Source organism: Theropithecus gelada, chromosome X, assembly GCF_003255815.1.
Source record: "Theropithecus gelada isolate Dixy chromosome X, Tgel_1.0, whole genome shotgun sequence".
Classification (NCBI taxonomy): Eukaryota; Metazoa; Chordata; class Mammalia; order Primates; family Cercopithecidae; genus Theropithecus; species Theropithecus gelada.
This window is the reverse complement of record NC_037689.1, coordinates 18416120-18436605: the sequence shown is the minus strand read 5'-3', so window position 1 is coordinate 18436605 and position 20486 is coordinate 18416120. Positions and strand designations below refer to the sequence as shown.

At 39.9% G+C, this 20486-nt stretch overlaps 2 pseudogenes; one reads left to right on the top strand and one right to left on the bottom strand.

Annotated features, from left to right (window-relative positions):
* Nucleotides 1-2004: 2004 nt before the first annotated feature.
* LOC112615659 lies at nt 2005-2928 on the bottom strand (annotated as a pseudogene).
* A 3565-nt stretch (nt 2929-6493) lies between these two features.
* Nucleotides 6494-20275, top strand: LOC112616356 (annotated as a pseudogene).
* Nucleotides 20276-20486: the final 211 nt, after the last annotated feature.

Sequence of the window (20486 nt, the reverse complement as noted above, 5' to 3'; positions counted from 1 at the left end):
GGGTCTATTTCTGGATTCTCTCTTCTGTTCCATTGATCTATTTGCCTATTTTTTCATCCATACCACATGCTTACTGTAGCTTTATAGTAAGTCTTTAAGCTGGGTAGTGTCAGTATTTCAACTTTGTTTTTCTCCTTCAACAATGTGTTGGCTATTCTCGGTCTTTTGTTTCTCTGTATAAACTTTAGAATTAGTTTGTCAGTCTCTACAAAATAAATTGCTGGGATTTTGATTGTGATTGCATTAAATCTATAGATCAAGTTGCGAAGAACTGCCATCTTGACAATATTGAGCCTTACTATCCATGAACATGGAACAGCTCCTCATTTATTTAGTTTTTCCTTGATACTCATACCTTTGTCAGCGTTTTACGGCTTTCCTCGTGTGTATCTTGTACATATTTTGTCAAGTCTATATTGAAGTATTTCGTTTTTGGGGGTGCTAATGTAAATGTATATTTTAAGTTTCAAATTCCACTTGTTCATTTTTGATATATTAGGAAAGCAATTGACTTTTGTGTATTAACTTTATATCCTGCAACCTTGATATGATGACTTTTTTAACTTTATGTATATATATTTAATTAGAATAGACATAAACCAAAAAGAAGAAAAAAGTCAGAATAAAGTGTCACTATCATTTTGTTTGCAAGGAGGAGTCAGGAAATGGAACAAATTACCAGAAAAATATTCTAAGATCATCTTGAAGTAGCTAGGTTACATAATCTTAAGAGTCAAATGCCAAAATTAAGCCTTATACCACTTAATCCACAGATGAACAAAAGGGGAGTCAAAAGTTTATCCTATTTAGTGTAATAATTTTTACATTAAATATATAGCGATTTGTTTCTCACAAAGTGGTACTGGCAACTTTTAGTAGAAAGAAGTTTCCATTATGCATTGACTAAAAAATCTCAAAAACAACTAAGCAGCTATGCTATAGCTCAGTAAGTACCATTAAACTGTTCTGTGCACATTTCAGGTTAATACATTTAATGGCTAGTGTACATTTCAGGTTAATAGAGAACTACATTTTTGATTTTAAAAAGGCAACAATAATTATCTTTTGGCTTTTAGTCTAGATGCTTAACATAGTTAAGGCAACAGTTCAAGCTGTTGCCTTTTAAGTGAAGGTAGTTAAAATTTAAGAACAATCATCACAATTTCTTGCAACCTAAATACACTGTTTGATGCTTACATGGAATGAAACCGGTGTTCTTAATTGGCATGTTACACACACACACACACACACACAGAGTTTTTTAAAAAATCAAAGGCAATCATTCTAAAGGTACTATGGTAGCATGTTAAAAATGCAAATATCCTATAGAACTAAAGTAATATGAACAGCACTACTCATTACCTAGGAGAAAGGTGACTGGTATTCACACAAAGCTATACCTGTATCAGTCATCCTAATCACAATGGCTTAAAAAAGCATCAGATTTCCGGCAGAGAAACTATTCTAGGAAAGTCAGTAAATCTCTTGAAACTTTCACCTCTGTAAAACCAGGATAAGGCTACAACTATCTTGTAATCTGAACAAGGTATCAGATGAAATAGTAAGATTCCCAATCATAATGTAAGATAGAAGGCCAGGCAAGGTGGCTCACGCCTGTAATCCCAACACTTTGGAAGGCCGAGGTGGGTGGATCACGAGGTCAGGAGTTCGAGACCAGCCTGACCAACATGGTGAAATCACGTTCCTACTGAAAATACAGTAATTAGCCGGGCATGGTGGTGCAGGCCTGTAATCCCAGCTACTCAGGAGGCTGAGGCAGGAGAATCACTTGAACCCGGGAGGCAGAGGTTGCAGTGAGCCGAGATCATGCCACTGGCACTCCGGCCTGGGCGACAGAGCGAGACACCATCTCAAAAAAGAAAAAAAAAAAAGATAGAAAGGTCCTCATGCAGCATATGCTCGCTGGCTCTGGGAAAGCTACATGTGCATAATACCGAAGTTGCCAAAGAAGGAAACTGGAGATGCTCAGCTACATTTCCATGGTGCCGTGAATTTTAAACCTCAGAAATGGTGTGGTCCATTAGGCTTTTCACAATGCTTGGTGCCATCCGCTTAATAATATGTTCAAAGATAAAAGCAAGTATGATTGTAATAGTAACTACAGTCCCAGATGTTGACAATATGTCTGCAATTTGAGAGTCCTTCAATCCAATGACATTCTGTCCATTGATTTCACAGATTTTATGTTCTGTGAGAAGACCATTTCTGGCTGCGGAGCTATCTTTCACTATGGATGTTATTTTTCAATTTTTAAAGATAAAACCAACATGTCCAGTGCTATCCTTATGCATGGTAATCGTCCATTCAAAGGGCCTGTCACGAATGGTCATGGTAATCTTCTCTTCTCTCCAAAAGCCTGTTTGAACACCTTGTGTGCTTTATCAGAGCTTCACCCTGCACAGTTTTCACTATTAATCTGGAGCACTTGGTCCCCAAATCTCAGACCAACCAATGAGGCTGGAAAATTAGTCTGGACTAGCTGAACAAATATACTATTATCTATTGATTTAAGCCTGAGTCCAATTTTTCCATTTTGATCCTTACACAAAATGACTTCACAAATCCTTTGCTTAATTTCTGCTCTATGAATTCCAACGTCATTACCAGTTACAGGAGCCACCATATAGTTCATACTGGAACTTCTTGCCCCTGAATTGGTGCACCAGAAACCATGGCCACATTTACACATATTTCTTCTTCATTTAAACTCAGGCCCATGTATTAAGAGAGCTCCGGATATAGTTTGGGATAGAGATTTCCATCTCGTGAGATGGAAGCAGAAGCTTCTGACAAAATTGCTGGATTGGCAGAGTTTGCAGAAAAAGTATTTTGAGCCCCAATTACTTTGTCTACCTTCAAGTCTTCAAGAGATGGATAGAGAGACATTTTTGCAGGGTTCTTCTAGCCCACAAGGACCCACTCGCTGCCACTGCCTCTGGTCACTGGCACCAACTTCTCTATGATGACTTCTTAATTCCAAGAGTGTTTGTCAACTCTCTTGAATTTTCTACATAGATGACCATGCCATCTGTGAACAGACAGCTTTATTTCTTCCTTCTCAATCTGTATATCTTTTACTTTTCTTTTTTCTTGTCTTATTGCATTAGCTACGACTGCCATTACAACGTTGAAAAGGAGTCGTAAGAGGGGACATTCTTGCCTTTTTCCTAATCTTACTGGGAAACCTTCGAGTTTCTCACCAGAGGTGGTTTATTCTAATGGATTGGCTCATGAGATTGTGGGGGTTGGCAAGTGTGAAATCTGAATTCAGTTGAGAGTTAATGTTGCAGCCTTGAGAATTCCTCCTCCTTCGGTGCACCTCAGTCATTGTTTTTAAGGCTTTCAACTGATTAGATGAGGCCCAGATACATTATAGAGGTAGCCTGCTTTATTCAAACTCTAGTGATTTAAATGTTAGTCACATCTAAAAACATATCTTTACAATAACATCTAGACTAGTGTTTGAGCAAACGACTTGGCACCATAACCTGGCCAAGTTGATACACAAAATTAACCATCACAATATATAAACAGATTATAGAGATTTTTAAATTTGCTTTTCACACAAGCAGAATCATACTATATGCTTTTCTGTGGAACTTGCCTATTATCTTACAATAATATGTCATATTATTGATAAAATGATATCTCATACTTATCTCTCCAGGTCAATCCTTATAGCTATTACTCTTTCTTTTAAATAGTTGGGTAATAAAAAGGAATGAGATCATGTCCTTTGCAGGGACATGGATGGAGCTGGAAGCTATTACTCTCAGCAAACTAATACAGGAACAGAAAACCAAACAGCACATGTTCTCACTTATAAGTGGGAGCTGAACAATGAGAACACATGGACACAGGGAGGGCAACAACACACACTGGGGCCTGTCTTGGGGGCAGGAGGAGGGAGAGCTATCAGGATAAACAGCTAATGCATGTGGGACTTAATACCTAGGTAATGGGCTGATAGGTGCAGCAAACCACCATGGCACATGTTTACCTATGTAACAAACCTGAACGTCCTACACATGTATCCTGGAACTTAAAATAAAATAAAATAAAATTTAAAAATAAATAAATAAATAGTTGTATAATATCCAACCATTTGCCCGTTTTTGGTGGGGAGATTATTTCCAGTTACGACCAATGCAAAAAACATCTTTACACATATATGTTTATGTATTGGTACAAGTATTTCTACAGGTTACAGTCCCAAAAGTGGGATTACTGTGTCAAAGAACATGTGCATCTTTCATTTTAATAGATCCTACCAAATTACTTTCTTAAAATGCTATAGCAATTCTCCAACAGAAATTAAAGGAAGTACAAACTTCCTCACATCACTGTCAAAATTAGTTCTAAATTTTGCCTTATGGATGAAAAATGTTATCTTATTATTTGTGTGTGTGCTTTTAAAAATTTTTTAATTGTCATAACACAAAATTAACCATCTTAACCATTTTTAAGTGTACAGTTCAGCAGTGTTAAATACATTTACAGTGTTATGCAACCAATCTCCAGAACCCTTTTTAATCTTGCAAAGTTGAAACTCTCCACCCATTAAATAATAACTCTCCATTCCCCACCCCCCTTGGCCCTTGGCAACCACCATTCTACTTTCTGTCTCTACTAATTTGACTACTCTGGGTACCCCATATAGATGGAACCATACAATATTTATCTTTTTGTGACTAGCTTCTTTCATGTAGCATGTCTTCAATGTTCATCCATGTCATAGCATGAGTCAGACTTTACTTTCTTTTTAAGGCTAAATAATATTCCATTGTGTGTCTATATCATATTTTTTTTACTCATTAATTTGTCAGTGGACATTTGGGTTGCTTCCACCTTTTGGCTATCATGACTAACGCTGCTATAAACACGGGTGTACAAATATATTTTTGAAACTCTGCTTTCAATCGTTTTGAGTATATACCCAGAGGTAGAATTGCTGGATCATATGTAATTCTATTTTTTATTTTTTGAGGAACCTCCATACTGTTTTCCATAGCAGCTGCGCCATTTTACATTCCCACCAACAGTGCACAAGGGATTTCTACATATTCTTGCCAACACTTGTTATCTTCTGTTTTTTTTTTATAGTAGCCATCTGTTGTGTTGTTTTCTGTTTTTTTTTTCGTAGTAGTCATCCTTCTGTTATTATTTTAACATATAAATATTCACATATTTATAATCACATGTTTTATATATCAGCTATCTGCATTTTCTGTTCTAAGAATCACCTGTTTATAATTTATAGTCTTCACCTTTTTTCTATTGGGTTGTCTTTTTCTTATCAATATATAGAAGCACTGTGTGTTGGGTTGGCATCAAAATTGCCATTTCTTTTTTTTTTTTTTTTTTTTTTTTTTTTTTGAGACGGAGTCTCGCGCTGTGTCGCCCAGGCTGGAGTGCAGTGGCGCGATCTCGGCTCACTGCAAGCTCCGCCCCCCAGGTTCAGGCCATTCTCCTGCCTCAGCCTCCGAGCAGCTGGGACTACAGGCGCCCGCCACCACGCCCGGCTAGTTTTTTGTACCTTTTAGTAGAGACGGGGTTTCACCATGTTAGCCAGGATGGTCTCGATCTCCTGACCTCGTGATCCGCCCGCCTCGGCCTCCCAAAGTGCTGGGATTACAGGCTTGAGCCACCGCGCCCGGCCTAAAATTGCCATTTCTTTTGGTCAAAAACAGTTGACTATCAGCAATTGTATACAGTTCAACTTAATATTATGAATATTGATATTAACTATAATATTGTAGATATTAATCCTTTATCTGTCATTAATTGCAACTATTTTCTCACAGCTTCTTAGTTGTCCTTTGACTTTTCATGGTGTTTTGTGCAACTGAAAAATTTTAATTGTCTGTATTGTCAATCTGTTTTTTTTCTTTTATGTTTTCTGAGTTTCTTGTTTTATTTAAGAAGGTCTCCCTAACTAAATATTACATAAATATTCTCCTAACTTTTTTTACTTTACCTTTGTATCTTCTGTAATTAAAGATGAATTAAATAAGAGTTTATTTTTGTATTTTTCATATGCTAGGTAATTATTCTAGCATCATTTATTAAATAAGCCATTACTGAATTGAAATGCCACCTTTATTACACACTGTATTAAGTTCTGATAAAATCAATTTCTTTCTTCTCTATTCTATTTCACTGATCTATTCTCCAATGTCCTACTTTTTTGATTACACTAGCTTTATAGAGAGTTTTAATATCCATTAGGGCAAGATACTAGTAAGTTATTACTGGTCTTGTTTTTCAAAGCTTTACTGGAGATTATTATAGAGTTGAGTTATTGTTCCTCACACAAATCTACAGAGATCCCTAGTTAACAGTTAAATCTCTTACACATGTTAATATCTCCCTCAGCTCAAGAAGCCAGCTGGGTTCAAGTTTCAACCAATACTTGAGAGTCTCTTTCTTATGTTCACCTTGGGAGGCCAGTACCCAGAGCTTCAGCGAGGGGATGAAGAGGAGAAGGAGGAAGAGGTGAGTTTCTCCAGAAGCCCTCAGCATAGGCCTATGGCTGGTCATAATTGTACCCCACTGTCCCCAGGATGGACCTCCCAGGTAGGTGGGGTAGTCAAGAAAGGTTGAAGGCCTGCTTCAGAGTTTTGGTTACGAATGGCCTCTTTCTCTCTCTCTCTTTTTTTTTTTTTTTAGACAGAGTCTCGCTCTGTCCCCCGGGCTAGAGTACAGTGGCACAATCTCCACTCACTGCAACCTTTGCCTCCCAGCTTCAAGCAATTCTCCTGCCTCAGCCTCCCAAGTAACTGGGACTACAGGTGCATGCCACCACACCCAGCTAGTTTTTGTATTTTTAGTAGAGACGGGGTTTCCACCATGTTGGCCAGGCTGGTTTCAAACTCCTGACCTCAAGCGATCTGCCCACCTCAGCCTTCCAAAGTGCTGGGATTACAGGCGTGAGCCACCATGCCTGGCCCTCATTCTCAACAAATATCTAAATGACCCCAAAGTATAAATACCAACTCCTCTACCTGCCAGTTCTCAACATCAATTAGTAAATGAAACACATGGAAGCTCCAATGCAGCCGTGGGATCTCCCAGCAAGTGGTAAGGACACAGTGAGAGCCCGGTAGGGGCAAGCCAACTGGACAGCATCCCAGAGCACCTACCTCTGCAGGATGCCAGATCATCATGGAAATAAATCAAACACGCCATAGTAGTTAACTCAGGTTTCCACACAAACTCCTCACATAACTAGGAAAACGTACATGGTTCTACTCTCACTGAAGCAAGGGCTCCTTGAGCAGAAATTTCAAATCCATCTTCGGTGGCCTTGCCTTTCTCATCATTTTTGTGATTTGTGCCTGCAATGTGTACTGTGCTTCTACTATCCATACTACTCAGAGTTACTGATTACAATTAGTTCCAATTCTTTTTAAAAATAGAGTTATAAAAATTTTAAAGTAGGCTGGGTGTGGGGGCTCATGCCTGTAATCCCAGTACTTTGGAAAGCCAAGACAGGTGGATCACCTGAAGTCAGGAGTTTGAAACCAGCCTAGCCAACATGATGAAACCCCGTCTCAACTAAAAATACAAAAGAATTAGCCGGGCGTGGTGGCACACACCTGTAATCCCAGCTACTTGGGAGTCTGGGGCAGGAAAATCACTTGAACCTGGGAGGTGGAGATTGCAGTGAGCTGAGATCGCACCATTGCACTCCAGCCTGGGCGACAAGAGCGAAACCCCGTCTCAAAAAAAAAAAAAAAAAAAGAAAGAAAGAAATTTAAAGCACAATATAAACTTGGTTGTAAAAGCAACCTTTAGGCAGTAAAACTGGATACAGAGTAAAAAGAAAGTCTCTCATCCACTCCAGCCCCCCAGCCTTCCTTTATTTGTATTTATTTATTTATTTTTTTTTTTTGTAGAGACAGGGTCTCACTATATTGCCCAGGCTTGTCTTGAACTCCTTGCTGCAAGTGATCATCCTGCTTCAGCCTCCCAAGGTGCAGGGATTACAGGTATGAGCCACCGCGCCCAGCCTCCCAATCTTCCTTTAACCTCCCTCATGTCTTACATGGAGAGATAATTCCAGTAAAGCAGCTACAAGAACCCAGTGTCTTTAGGTTTCTGATTAAAAATTCACATCCTAGTTTATTAAATTGCACATTGGTTAACTTTTATCTTTAAAGGAAAGGCCTTCTACTGCAGCAGATCCTACACTGCAGGCTAGGAATAAAGAGAAACTGAGCTGGCCAGTGGGAGAGGGAGCAAAGGCCAGCTGGAGCATGGAGGTGGAGTGCACACAGGGACCCCAGATAGGCCAATGGCCTAGGTGAAGTCCTCATAGACACAGGGCTTGTGTGTCCTCACTTCTGGTAGCCACGGGGAACCTGAGGGAACCAGGTGAGGCTGTGGATGATCCAGTGGACCGGCAATGCTGAGGGTGTGTAGCAGCCCACTTGTAGAGGCAACTAGTCATTCAAGGCATGGCAGGGGAGAAGAAACAGGGCTGGCATGGCCAGGCACGGTGGCTCACACCTGTAATCCCAACATTTTGGGAGGCCAAGGTGGGCAGGTCACTTGAGGCCAGGAATTTGAGACCAGCCTGGCCGACATGGTAAAACTCCATCTCTACTAAAAATACAAAAATTAGCCAGGCGTGGTGGCACGCACCTGTACTCCCAGCTACTCGGGAGGCTGAGGCAGGAGAATCGCTTGAACCCGGGAGGCAGAGGTTGCAGTGAGCAGAAATTGTGCCACTGTATTCCAGCCTGGACGACAGAATGAGACTCCACCAAAAAAAAAGAGAAAAGACAATAAAAGAAGAAAAGAAAAGAAAAAGAAAAAGAAAAAGAAAAAGAAAAAGAAAGAAGGCTGGCAGAACAGGTATGGGAAGTAGCCCCCTGCCTAGAGACTGGGGCTCAGAGCAGGCATCCTCTTTTGTGAACGACACTGCCTTTTGTGGGCACTGGAGATGAACAGAGAGCCCACAACCCAGGCAGAAGAGGACCAGGACCAGGACCCTACCTCCTGCTAGAAATACTCAGGAAGAGGCCACCCCAACCCCCAACCTCCACCTTCAACCCCACCAGAAGTGCTGATAGCAACCAACCTGGACAAAGAACTGCAGCAGAGTATTTGCAAACTCACATGGTGGACCACATGGCTTCCTTTGACCCCTCCAGACCCACCCCACCCTTCTCTACCCACTCTGTGCTCCTAGAGGCAGGCCTGGGTGAACTCCATCAAATGGTTCCTGTGCCCTCTGCCCTCCAGTTGACTTTGGCCACCAGCAGGAGGTGGGAAACCGAGAGGAGAGCGGTCAGAGTATTTATTTCCCCCAAATACCTCCTTGAGAGCTGGCTGGCTGTGTCCTGGACCAAAAACCACAGCTCCTGTCAAGAGGCCATCTTCACAGGATTTTCTCTCTCCAGTTTCCAGTGATTGCTTCCTCCTTCTGCTCCTTCTGGCCTGTGGTTTCCCCATACCCTGATATTCCTTTGTAAATAGTCTCTTTATTAAACTCTTCTCAATTTACCCAATCTGAGAGCGCCATCTGTTTCCTGCTAGGACCTGGAATGATACAGATGGCTTGTCTGACAGGACCTATTGATGGAGAGTCCAATAACCCCTTATTATTCTAGGCAGAGGTGGGGCAGCCTGCATTTAGCTGGAGGTTACTAAAGGTGCATGAAATGAAACCAGGAACTTGAGCTCTTTGGGGATGGGGACTGTCTTACTGGCTTTGCAACACCAGCACTATGGCAAAGTCTGTCTTTTAGTAGGGGGCCTTCTAAGAGCAGATTTCCTCTCTCCAGTTCAGGAGCACTTTTCTGTCTTAAAAGGGTCTCCTTCTCAAATGGTGATGTCCCTGAGAGGCTTTGCTTTGAATTATTTTCTGCTAAGATCAAAACAATCAGTGAGTGGCCGGGCGCAGTGGCTCATGACTGTAATCCTAGTACTTTGGGAGGCCGAGGTGGGAGGATCACTTGAGGCCAGGAATTCGAGACCAGGCTGTTCAACATGGCGAGACCCTGTCCCTACAAAAACATAAGAAATTAACCAGGCTTGATGGTATTTATATATAAGTATATAGATATAGATAAATAGATAACTTGACAAAGACTGGAAGACACATGAAAATATGTTGGGGCATTGGGGTTACAGAATAATTTTTTTCATTAAATTGTCAATTTTATGAAGTTATTCTTATGATACACGAAAATGGAGGAAAAAACAAAACAAGTATGTATATGAAATTGGGCAAAATACTCTCTTATCAGCCTCCTTTCCCTCATCTATATACTAAGAGGATAAAGAGTCTCTTCCATTCCAGTCCGTTCCAGGTTATACAAAATGTGATTCTAAACTCTTAAAATGAGTCGTATGTGGATAGAGAATGAGGCAGAAAAAAAGACACAGGAGTTTTGATTATTTTAACATGTCCACAAAAATCAAGAAATAGGAATAATTGTTTTTGTTCCCACTGGGGGCTGTGATAAGTGAAGTTCTGTCTGTCTAGCTTACTTTCTCAATCCCTCCTCTGGGTCACTTGAAGATCCCCTCCCTGACTCCACATGACTATGAAGGGTAGGTCAATCAATGTCCTTTCCCGCCTTTGACATTTAGTGGTCAGGAGACTAAAGCAGAGCCAATCAGATTCTTCTCTGAAATTGATGCATGGACAGGTGGACAAAGAAGGTCCCTTTCTTCCGGGGCTGCCAAATCTTTCTGCCTGTGACTTGGGTGACCTTAAACAAATCATTTAACTTCTTTGAGCCTCAATTTTCTCACCTTAAATGAGGTTAATAATACAATCTATTTCATAGGCATTAAACATAAATAAAATTATATGATAAATTAATTCATTGCAAGGTGTTGGTCAATGACATCTTCAGACATCAAATCTCCCAGGGATATTTACATGTTTTAAAGGGGTCCATTATATAAAGCACAAAGATGGAAAGCACTAATCTATACTGTCAGGAATTAGGATAGTGGTTAACTTTGCAGGGGTGGGGGGCTTGTGATCAGAGGGAACATAAGGAAGCTTCTGCAAGGCATTGGTTGTGTTGGGTGTATTGTTGGTAAAGCTTCATTGTCCTGTATGCTTAAGATATGTGCCCTTTTCCATATGTGTGGTATGATTTAATAACAAATCTTTAAAACTTAGAAATTTCTGCTTCCAAGAAGATAGAGTAGGCATACTTTTCCTTACTCCTCCTACTAAGTACAGTGAAAAACTGGACATTATATATGAAATAAACATAAGAAGACTTTGAAAGGAGGCACTTTCTTTGAAAGGAGGAGACTTTGAAGAAGATGGCACTTGGAAATATCAATAAGTGCAGACTAAAAAAGGCCTGACAAAAACTGCTCTTTTTGGCCAAAGGGCCAAGAAAGGAACAACACAAGAGAAGAGAAAACTTTTAGACAGAAACTGCTCTGCTCTGACTAAACACCACAGGAAAAAAAAAAGAAAAATGTAGCCCCATCCTCATTCATACCAGCCGAGGCCAAGCGGGGAGCCTAGAATTCCACTTGCCAGGCTATAGCAAAGTGCCCTAATCCACCTACTGGGATATCTTCAGAGAAGGCCAAATACGGAGCCAGTACTTTTATCCCTGCTGGGTAGTGATGAGGAAACCACATAGGCAACCTGTACTTCCACCCTGCATCCTTGCTGCTTGGGTAGTATCAGAAGAAGCATAGTAGAGAGTCAGAACTTTTACCATTGCTCTGCAGTATTGATGCCATCCTCTCCCTGAGGTGTCAGTGGAGGCCTAGTGGGGAGCCAGAACTCCCACCCCACACAGCAATAATAAAGAACACCCCTCAAGATGTCAACAGAGGCTGAATAGACTTTCTATGCTGACCTGGCAGTAATGAGGGGACACCCCACCCCCTTCCCTTGCCAATGCAGTGTCCAAAAAGCCAGCTAAAACATCAGGTTTAAATAAGATACAGAGTCATAACATAATACCCAAAATGTCCAAGTTTCAATCAAAAACCACTCATTACACTAGAAACAAGGAAAATCTCAAACTGAATGAACAAAGATAATCTTTAGATGCCAACACTGAGATGAAACATGAGATAAAATTTTCTGACACAAATTTTAAAGCAGCCATCATAAAAATAATGCAATGAACAATTACAAGCACACTTGACACAAACAAAATATAGAATAAGTAAATAAATAAACAGCGCCTCAGGAACATGTAGGACTTTAACAAAAGATCTAGCATTGGTATTAGTAAAGACCCAAAAGGAGAGGATAAAGAGGGTAGGGCTAAGAAAGTATTCAAAGAAATAATGCCTAAAACACCCCAAATTTGGCAAAAGACATAAACCTATAGATTCAAGAGGCTGAGTGAACTCCAAACAGAATAAACCCAAAGAAATTCAAACCAAGAAACATATAATCAAACTTCTATAAACTAAGGACAAAGAAAAAATTATGAAGGCATCAAAAGAGAAATGACATGGCAGGAGAAAAACAACAGAATAACAGGATTTCACATTAGGAAACAGAGTAGAAGGAAGTGGCACAATAACTTTCAAGTACTAAAAGAAAAAAATTGCCAACCTGCATTTCTTTTTTTTCCTTTTTTTTTTTTTGAGATGGAATCTCGCTCTGCCACCCAGGCTGGAGGGCAGTGGTGCAATCTCGGCTCACTGCAACCTCCGCCTCCTGGGTTCAAATGATTTTCCTGCCTCAGCCTCCCAAGTAGCTAGGACTACAGGCGCCTGCCACCACACCTGGCTAATTTTTGTATTTTTAGTAGAGATGGGGTTTCACCATGTTGGCCAGGCTGGTCTCAAACTCCTGACCTCAAGTGATCTACCCACCTTGGCCTCCCAAAGTGCTGGGATTACAGGCGTGAGCCACCACGCCCAGCCTCAACCTGCATTTCTATCTCCAGTGAAAATATCCTTCAGGAATGAAGGGGAAATCAAGACATTCTCAAATATAGGGAAACTAAGATAATTTGTTACCAACAGCTCTACTCTAAATAATGGCTAAAGGAAGTTCATTAAACAAAAAGGAAATGATAAAAGAAGTAACCTTGGAGCATGAGAAAGGAAGAGAGAACATGATAAGCAAAAGATCTGGGTAAATACAATAGACTTTCCTTCTCCTCCTGGGTTTTATAAATCATATTTGACAGTTTAAGCAAAAAATATAACACTGATATAGTTTTAAAAGGCTCTGGAAGAAATCTTCAAGGCAATTATATAAATGGGGAAGAATAAATAGATATAAAGGTAAGATTTCTATCCTTCACTCACACTGGCAAAGTGATGACCCAAGTAGACTGTGATAGATATGTATGTATAATGTAATTCCTAGAGAAACTAATAAAAATAAATAAAGAGATATACTAAAGAACACTATAAATAAATCAATATGGAAGGCAGGAGAAAGAAAATAGAAAATGAAAAGGAGAAATAACAAACAGAAAACAAGAAATAAAGTAGCAAATATAATTATATTTAATGTAAATTGTGTAAATATACTACTTTGGCAGAGTGGATCAAAAAGCATGACCCAGCTATATACTGTCTATAAGAAACTCATTTCAAATATAATGATAAAGGCAGATTGAAAGTAAAAGGATGGAAAAAGATATGTAATACAAGAATTAATCGCGACAAAATAGGAATAGCTCTATTATATCAGATAAAGTAGACTGCAAAGAACAGAAAGTTACCACAGACAGAAAAGGACATTATATAGTGATAAATGGGTCAGTACACCAAAAGGACATAGCACTCCTAAATGTGTTTGCACTAAGTAACAGAGCAGCAAAGTATGTGAATCAAGATCTGATAGAGCTGAAAGTAGAAATAACGCAAATTCACAATTAGAGACGTCAACATCCCTCTCTCAACAACTGATAGTACCACTAGCCAGAAAATCAGCAAGGATATAGAAAAGCTCAACAATATCATCAACTAACAGGATCTAATCAACATTTATAGAGTACTCTACTCAACAACAGCAGAATATACCTCAAGAATTTAGAAAAATGGGTCCTGGTAGTGGTTATAAGAAAAAAAAATTAGAAAAAGAAAAGCAAAATAAACCCAAAGCAAGCAGAAGGAGATGCATAATAAAGATAAGAGCAGAAATCAATGAAATTGAAAACAGCAAAACAACAGAGAAAATCAATGAAACACAGAGCTTGCTCTTTGAAATCATAAATAAAATTGACAAATCTCTATCAAGATTGACAAAGAAAGAAAGAAAGACAGAAAGAAAGAGAAAAGATATAAATTACCAATATCAGAAATGAAATAGGGGCTATCACTATAGACCCTGCAGACATCAAAAGGAAAGTAAGGGAATACTATGAACAACTCTACACATAAGTTTGACAACTTAGAGGAAATAGACCAATTAATCAAAAATAACAAACTAGGCCGGGCGCGGTGGCTCAAGCCTGTAATCCCAGCACTTTGGGAGGCCGAGACAGGCGGATCACGAGGTCAGGAGATCGAGACCATCCTGGCTAACACGGTGAAACCCCGTCTCTACTAAAAAATACAAAAAAACTAGCCGGGCGAGGTGGCGGGCGCCTGTAGTCCCAGCTACTCGGGAGACTGAGGCAGGAGAATGGCGGGAACCCGGGAGGTGGAGCTTGCAGTGAGCTGAGATCGCGCCACCGTACTCCAGCCTGGGGGACAGAGCGAGACTCCGTCTCAAAAAAAAAAAAAAAAAACAACAACAACAAACTAAAACAACTCACCCAATATGAAACATATAGTTTGAATCCCTATATATTGAGGAAATTGAATTTGTAATTTAACCCCCCGCCAAAAAAAAAGAAATATCAGAAGATTCCACTGGAAAATTCTACCAAGTTTAAAAGAATTAAACTAATTCTAAACAATCTGCTTTAGAAAATAGAAGAGGATGGAACACTTCTCAATTCATTTTATGAAGCTATTATCCTGGTAAGAAAACTAGACACAGACAGTACAAAAAAAGATATTACAGACCAATTTTCCTCATGAATATGCATGCAAAATTTCTTAACTAAATATTAGCAAATAAAATTCAACAATATATAAAAAGAACTATACAACATGATAAAGTAGACTTTATTCCTGGGGTGCAAGGCTGGTTCAATTTGCTAAAACTACTTAATAGAATTCACCATATTACTAAGCTAAAGAAGAAAACTCATGTGACCATATCAATTGATAAAGGAAAAGCATTTGGCAAAATTCAATACCCATTTATGATAATCAGAAAACTCTTAGCAAATTAGGACTAGAGGGGAACTTTTTCAACTTGATAAAGAGCATCTACAAAAACCCTATGGTTAATTTAATACTTAATGATAAAAGACCGAATGCTGGCCAGGCGTGGTAGTTCACGCCTGTAATCCCAGCACTTTGGGAGGCCAAGGCGGGTGGATCATGAGGTCAAGAGATTGAGACCATCCTGGCCAACACGGTGAAACCCTGTCTCTACTAAAAATACAAAAATTAGCTGGGCGTGATGGCACATGCCTGTAATCCCAACTACTCAGGAGGCTGAGGCAGAAGAATCACTTGAACCCAGGAGGCGGAGGTTGCAGTGAGCCAAGATTGCGCCACTGCATTCCAGCCTGCGCAACAGAGGGAGATGCCTTCAAAAAACAACAAAAACAACAAAAACAACAAAAGACTGAATGCTTTCCCCTTAGGACAGGGACGAAGCTGAAAGTGGCCACTCTCACTACTCATATTCAACATAGTACTGGAAGTTCTAGCCAGCACAATAAGGCAAGAAAAAGGAATATAAGGCATACAGATTGGAAAGAATTATTTCAAACTGGCCCTATTTGTTGATGGCATGGTAGTATATGTAGAAAATCCTACGGGATTTACAAACAAAACAAAACAAAACAAAAACCTACTAGAACTGATAAGTGATTTCAGCAAAGACAGTGTTCAAGAATAACATTAAAAATCAATTTTATTTTTATATACTGGCAATGAACATGTAAACATTTTCACAATTGAAAATAAAATATTATTTACAATAATTCAGAACAAAACATAACATTCTCCAAAGAAGATATATAGATGGCCGATAAGCACATGAAAAGATGCTCAATATCATTAATCATTTGGGAAATGCAAATCAAAACTACAATGATGTAACACCTCGCACCTATTAGGGTGGTTCCTACTTAAAAAAACAGAAAGTAGGGCTGGGTGCGGTGGCTCATGCCTGTAATCCCAGCACTTTGGGAGGCCAAGGTAGGTGGATTACCTGAGGTCAGGAGTTTGAGACCAGCCTGGCCAACATGGAAAAACCCCGTCTCTAGTAAAAATACAAAAATTAGTCGGGCATGGTGGCATGTGCCTGTGGTCCCAGCTACACAGGAGGCAGAGGCAAGAGAATCACCTGAACCTGGGAGACGGAGGTTGCAGTGAGCTGAGATTGCGCCACTGCACTCCAGCCTGGGCAACAGAGGGAGACTCTGTCTCAAAAAAACAAAAACAAACTAACAAACAAACAGAAAGTAACAGGTGTTGGTAAGGATGTGGAGAAATTGGAACCCTTATACACTGTTGGTGGGAATATAAAATGATACAGTCACTGTGGAAAACAGCATGGCATTTTCTTTAAAAATTACAAATATAATTGTCATATGATTCAACAATTCCATTTCTGGGTATATACCCAGAAGAATTGAAAGCAGGGTCCTGAAGAGATATTTATATGCCCATGTTTATAGCAGCATTATTCACAAATGCTAAAATGTAGAAGCAATCCAAATGTCCATCAACAGATAGATGGGTAAGCAAAATGTGGTCTATCCATTACAATGGAATGTTATTTAGCCTTAAAAAGGAAGGAAATTCTGGCACATGCTACAACACAGACAAACCTTGAAGACATTATGCTAAGTGAAATAAACCAGTCATAAAAAGACAAATACTATATAATTCCACTTATATGAGGTACTTAGAATAGTCAAAATCATAGAAAAAGACAGATGGTAGCTGCCAGGGGCTGGGAGAGTGTTTAATAGGTATAGAGTTTCAGTCTTACATGATGAAAAGAATTATGGAGATGGAAGGTAATGATGGTTGCACAACATTGTGAATATATTTAATGCCACCGAACTGTACACTTAAAAATGGTTAAGCCCAGGTGCAGTGGCTCACGCCTGTAATCCCAACACTTTGGGAGGCTGAGGCAAGTAGATCACTTGAGTCCAAGAGTTTGAGACCAGCCTGGGCAACATGGCAAAACCCTGTCTCTACAAAAAAAAATACAAAAATTAGCCAGGCGTGGTGGTGTGTGCCTGTGGTCCCAGCTCCTAGGTAGGCTGAGGTGGCAGGATAGCTTGAACCCAGGAGGTGGAGGTTGTATTGAGCTGTGATCACGCCACTGTACTCCAGCCTGGGTGACAGAGCAAGATCTTATCTCAGAAAAATAAAAGAAGGTTAAAATGATAAATTTTATGTATATTTAAACACGATAAAAATGAAAAAACATATATAGGACTTGTATGGTGAAAACTACAAAAATGTTGATGAAAGAAATAAAAGATTTAAATATCTGGAGAAATATACTATGTTCACAGATTAGAAGATTCAACATAGTAAAGACGTCAGTTGATATACAGGTTTTATGTAAATACTATCAAAATCCCAGCAAGAATTTCTACAGATATACACAAGATTATTCTAAAATTTATATGGAAAGGTAAAGAATTAGACTAGTGAAAACAATTTTTTTTTTTTTTTTTTTTTTTGAGATGGAGTTTCGCTCTTGTTGCTCAGGCTGGAGTGCAATGGCGCAATCTCGGCTCACTGCAACCTCCACCTCCCGGGTTCAAGCGATTCTCCTGCCTCAGCCTCCCAAGAAGCTGGGATTACAGGCATGTGCCACCACCTCTGGCTAACTTTTTGTATTTAGTAGAGATGGGGTTCCACCATGTTGGCCAGGCTGGTCTCCAACTCCTGACCTCAGGTGATCCACCCACCTCAACCTCCCAAAGTGCTGGGATTACAGGCGTGAGCCACCATGCCCAGCCTCAATAAAAACAAAATTTAAAGAGGAATAAAGTGGGAGGAATTACTATACCCAATTTCAAGACTTATCATATAGCTACAGTAATTAGGACTGTGTGTTATTGGTGGAGGGAAAGACACATAGATCAATAGAATAGGACACAGAACCCATAAATAGACCCACACAAGTATGGTGAAATGACCTTTGACAAAGGTGTGCAACAGCTAAATGGAGAAAATAAAGATTTTTCAACAAATGATGTTGGAGCAATTGGACATCCATAGGCAGAAAAATGAACCTTGACCTAAATCTTACTCTTTATGAACAATTAACTCAAGTGGATCACCAACTTAAATGTAATACACGAAACTAGAAAACCTTTAGAAAATAATATAGGTGAAAATTGTGGGGGGTTAGGCAGAGGCAAAGGGATCTTAGACTTAACATCAAAAGCACAAGCCATAAGTGAAAAATTGATAAGTTGGACCTCATCAAAATTTAAAAATTTTCCTCTGGGAAAGATTCTGCTAAGAAGATAAAAAGACAAGCTACAAACTGGGAGAAAATACTTGTAAACCAATTATCCAGCAAAGGACTGGTATAAGGAATCTGTAAAGAACTCTGAAAACTCAATAGTTAAAAAAAAAAAAACCTGACTGGGCACAGTGGCTCACACCTGTAATCCTAGCACTTTGGGAGGCTAAGGTGGGAAAATTGCTTAAGGCCAGGAGTTCAAGGAGTTCAAGATCAGTCTGGGCAACACAGTGAAACCCTATCTCTACAAAAAAATTTTAAAAATAATCAGGTATGCTGGTGTGCACTGTAGTCCAGATACTCAGGAGGCAACGACAGGAGGATTGCTTGAGCCCAGAAGGTCAAAGCTACTGCACTCCAGCCTGGGTGACAGAATGAGACCCTGCTTCTAAAAAAAAAAAAAAAAAAGAAAGAAAGAAAATGAAAGAAAGGAAAGGCTATATACTGTATGATTCCATTTCTGTAACTTTCTTGACAAAATCACAGAAGTGGATAACAGATTAGTGGTCGCCAGGGATCAAGGTGAGATGGGAGAGGAGTGTAGCCATAGAAGGGCAACATGAGGGAATCCTTGTGATGACAGAAATGTTCTGTACCTGTATTGACAATGTAATGGTGTCAATATCCTGCTTGTGTTATTGTACTAAAGTTTTGCAAGATATTACCATTGGGGAAACTGGGTAAAGGATATATGGAAATGTCTCTATACTTTTTCTTACAACTGCATGTGAATTTATAATTATCTCAAAATAAAATGCTTAATTAATTTATTATTTTATTTATTTAGAGACAGAGGTTTGCTCTTGTTGCCCAGGCTGGAGTGCAGTGGTGCAATCTCAGCTCACCGCAACCTCTCTCTCCTGGGTTCAAGCATTTCTCCTGCCTCAGCCTCCCGAGTAGCTGGGATTACAGGTGTTTGGGCATCATTCCCGGCCAAATTTTTTTCTTTTTTTTTTTTTGTATTTTCAGTAGAGACAGGGTTTCACCATGTTGGCCAGGCTGGTCTCAAACTCCTGATCTCAGGTGATCAACCTGCCTTAGCCTCCCAAAGTGCTGGGATTACAGGCATGATAAAATGCTTAATTTAAAAAGAAATGGGCCTGGCATGGTGGCTCACACATGTAATCCCAGGAGGAACATTTGAGCCTAGGAGGTTGAGGCTGTAGTGAGCCATGATCGTGCCACTGCACTGCAGCCTGGGCGATGGAGCAAGACTCTGTCTCCAAAAGTGAAACAATAAAATAAAATAGTAGAGAATATTCTCTCTTCCTCAGCGCTGCCTACAGAGGTGGCAGCCATCTCCTCCTTGGCATCACAGCTGCCCTCAGACCCCTTGTGAAACTCAAGATTGTCAAAAAGAGAACTAAGAAGTTCATCCTGTACCAGTCAGACTGATATGTCAAAATGAAGCCTAACTGGCAGAAACCCAGAGGTATTGACAATAGGGTTTGTAGAAGGTTTAAGGGCCAGATCTTGATGCCCAATGTTGGTTAGGGGAGCAACAAAAAAACAAAGCGCATGCTGCCCAGTGGTTTCCAGGAATTCCTGCTCCATGACATCGAGGAGCTGGAAGTGCTGGTGATGTGCAACAAATCTTACTGTGCTAAGATTACTCACCGTGTTTCTTCCAAGAACTGCAAGGCCATCGTGGAAAGAGCAGCCCAGCTGGCCATCAGAGTCACCAACCTCAATGCCATACTGCGCAGCAAAGAAAATGAATAGGCAGCTCATGTGCGTGTTTTGTGTTTAAAGAAAACCATAAAAACTGCCAAAAAAAAAAAAAAAGTAGAGGGGGCCTGGCGTGGCGGTTCAATCCTGTAATCCCAGCACTTTGGGAGACCGAGGCAGGCAGATCACCTGAGGTCAGGAGTTTGAGATCAGTCTGGCCAACATGGTGAAATCTCATCTCTACTAAAAAACACAAAAATTAGCC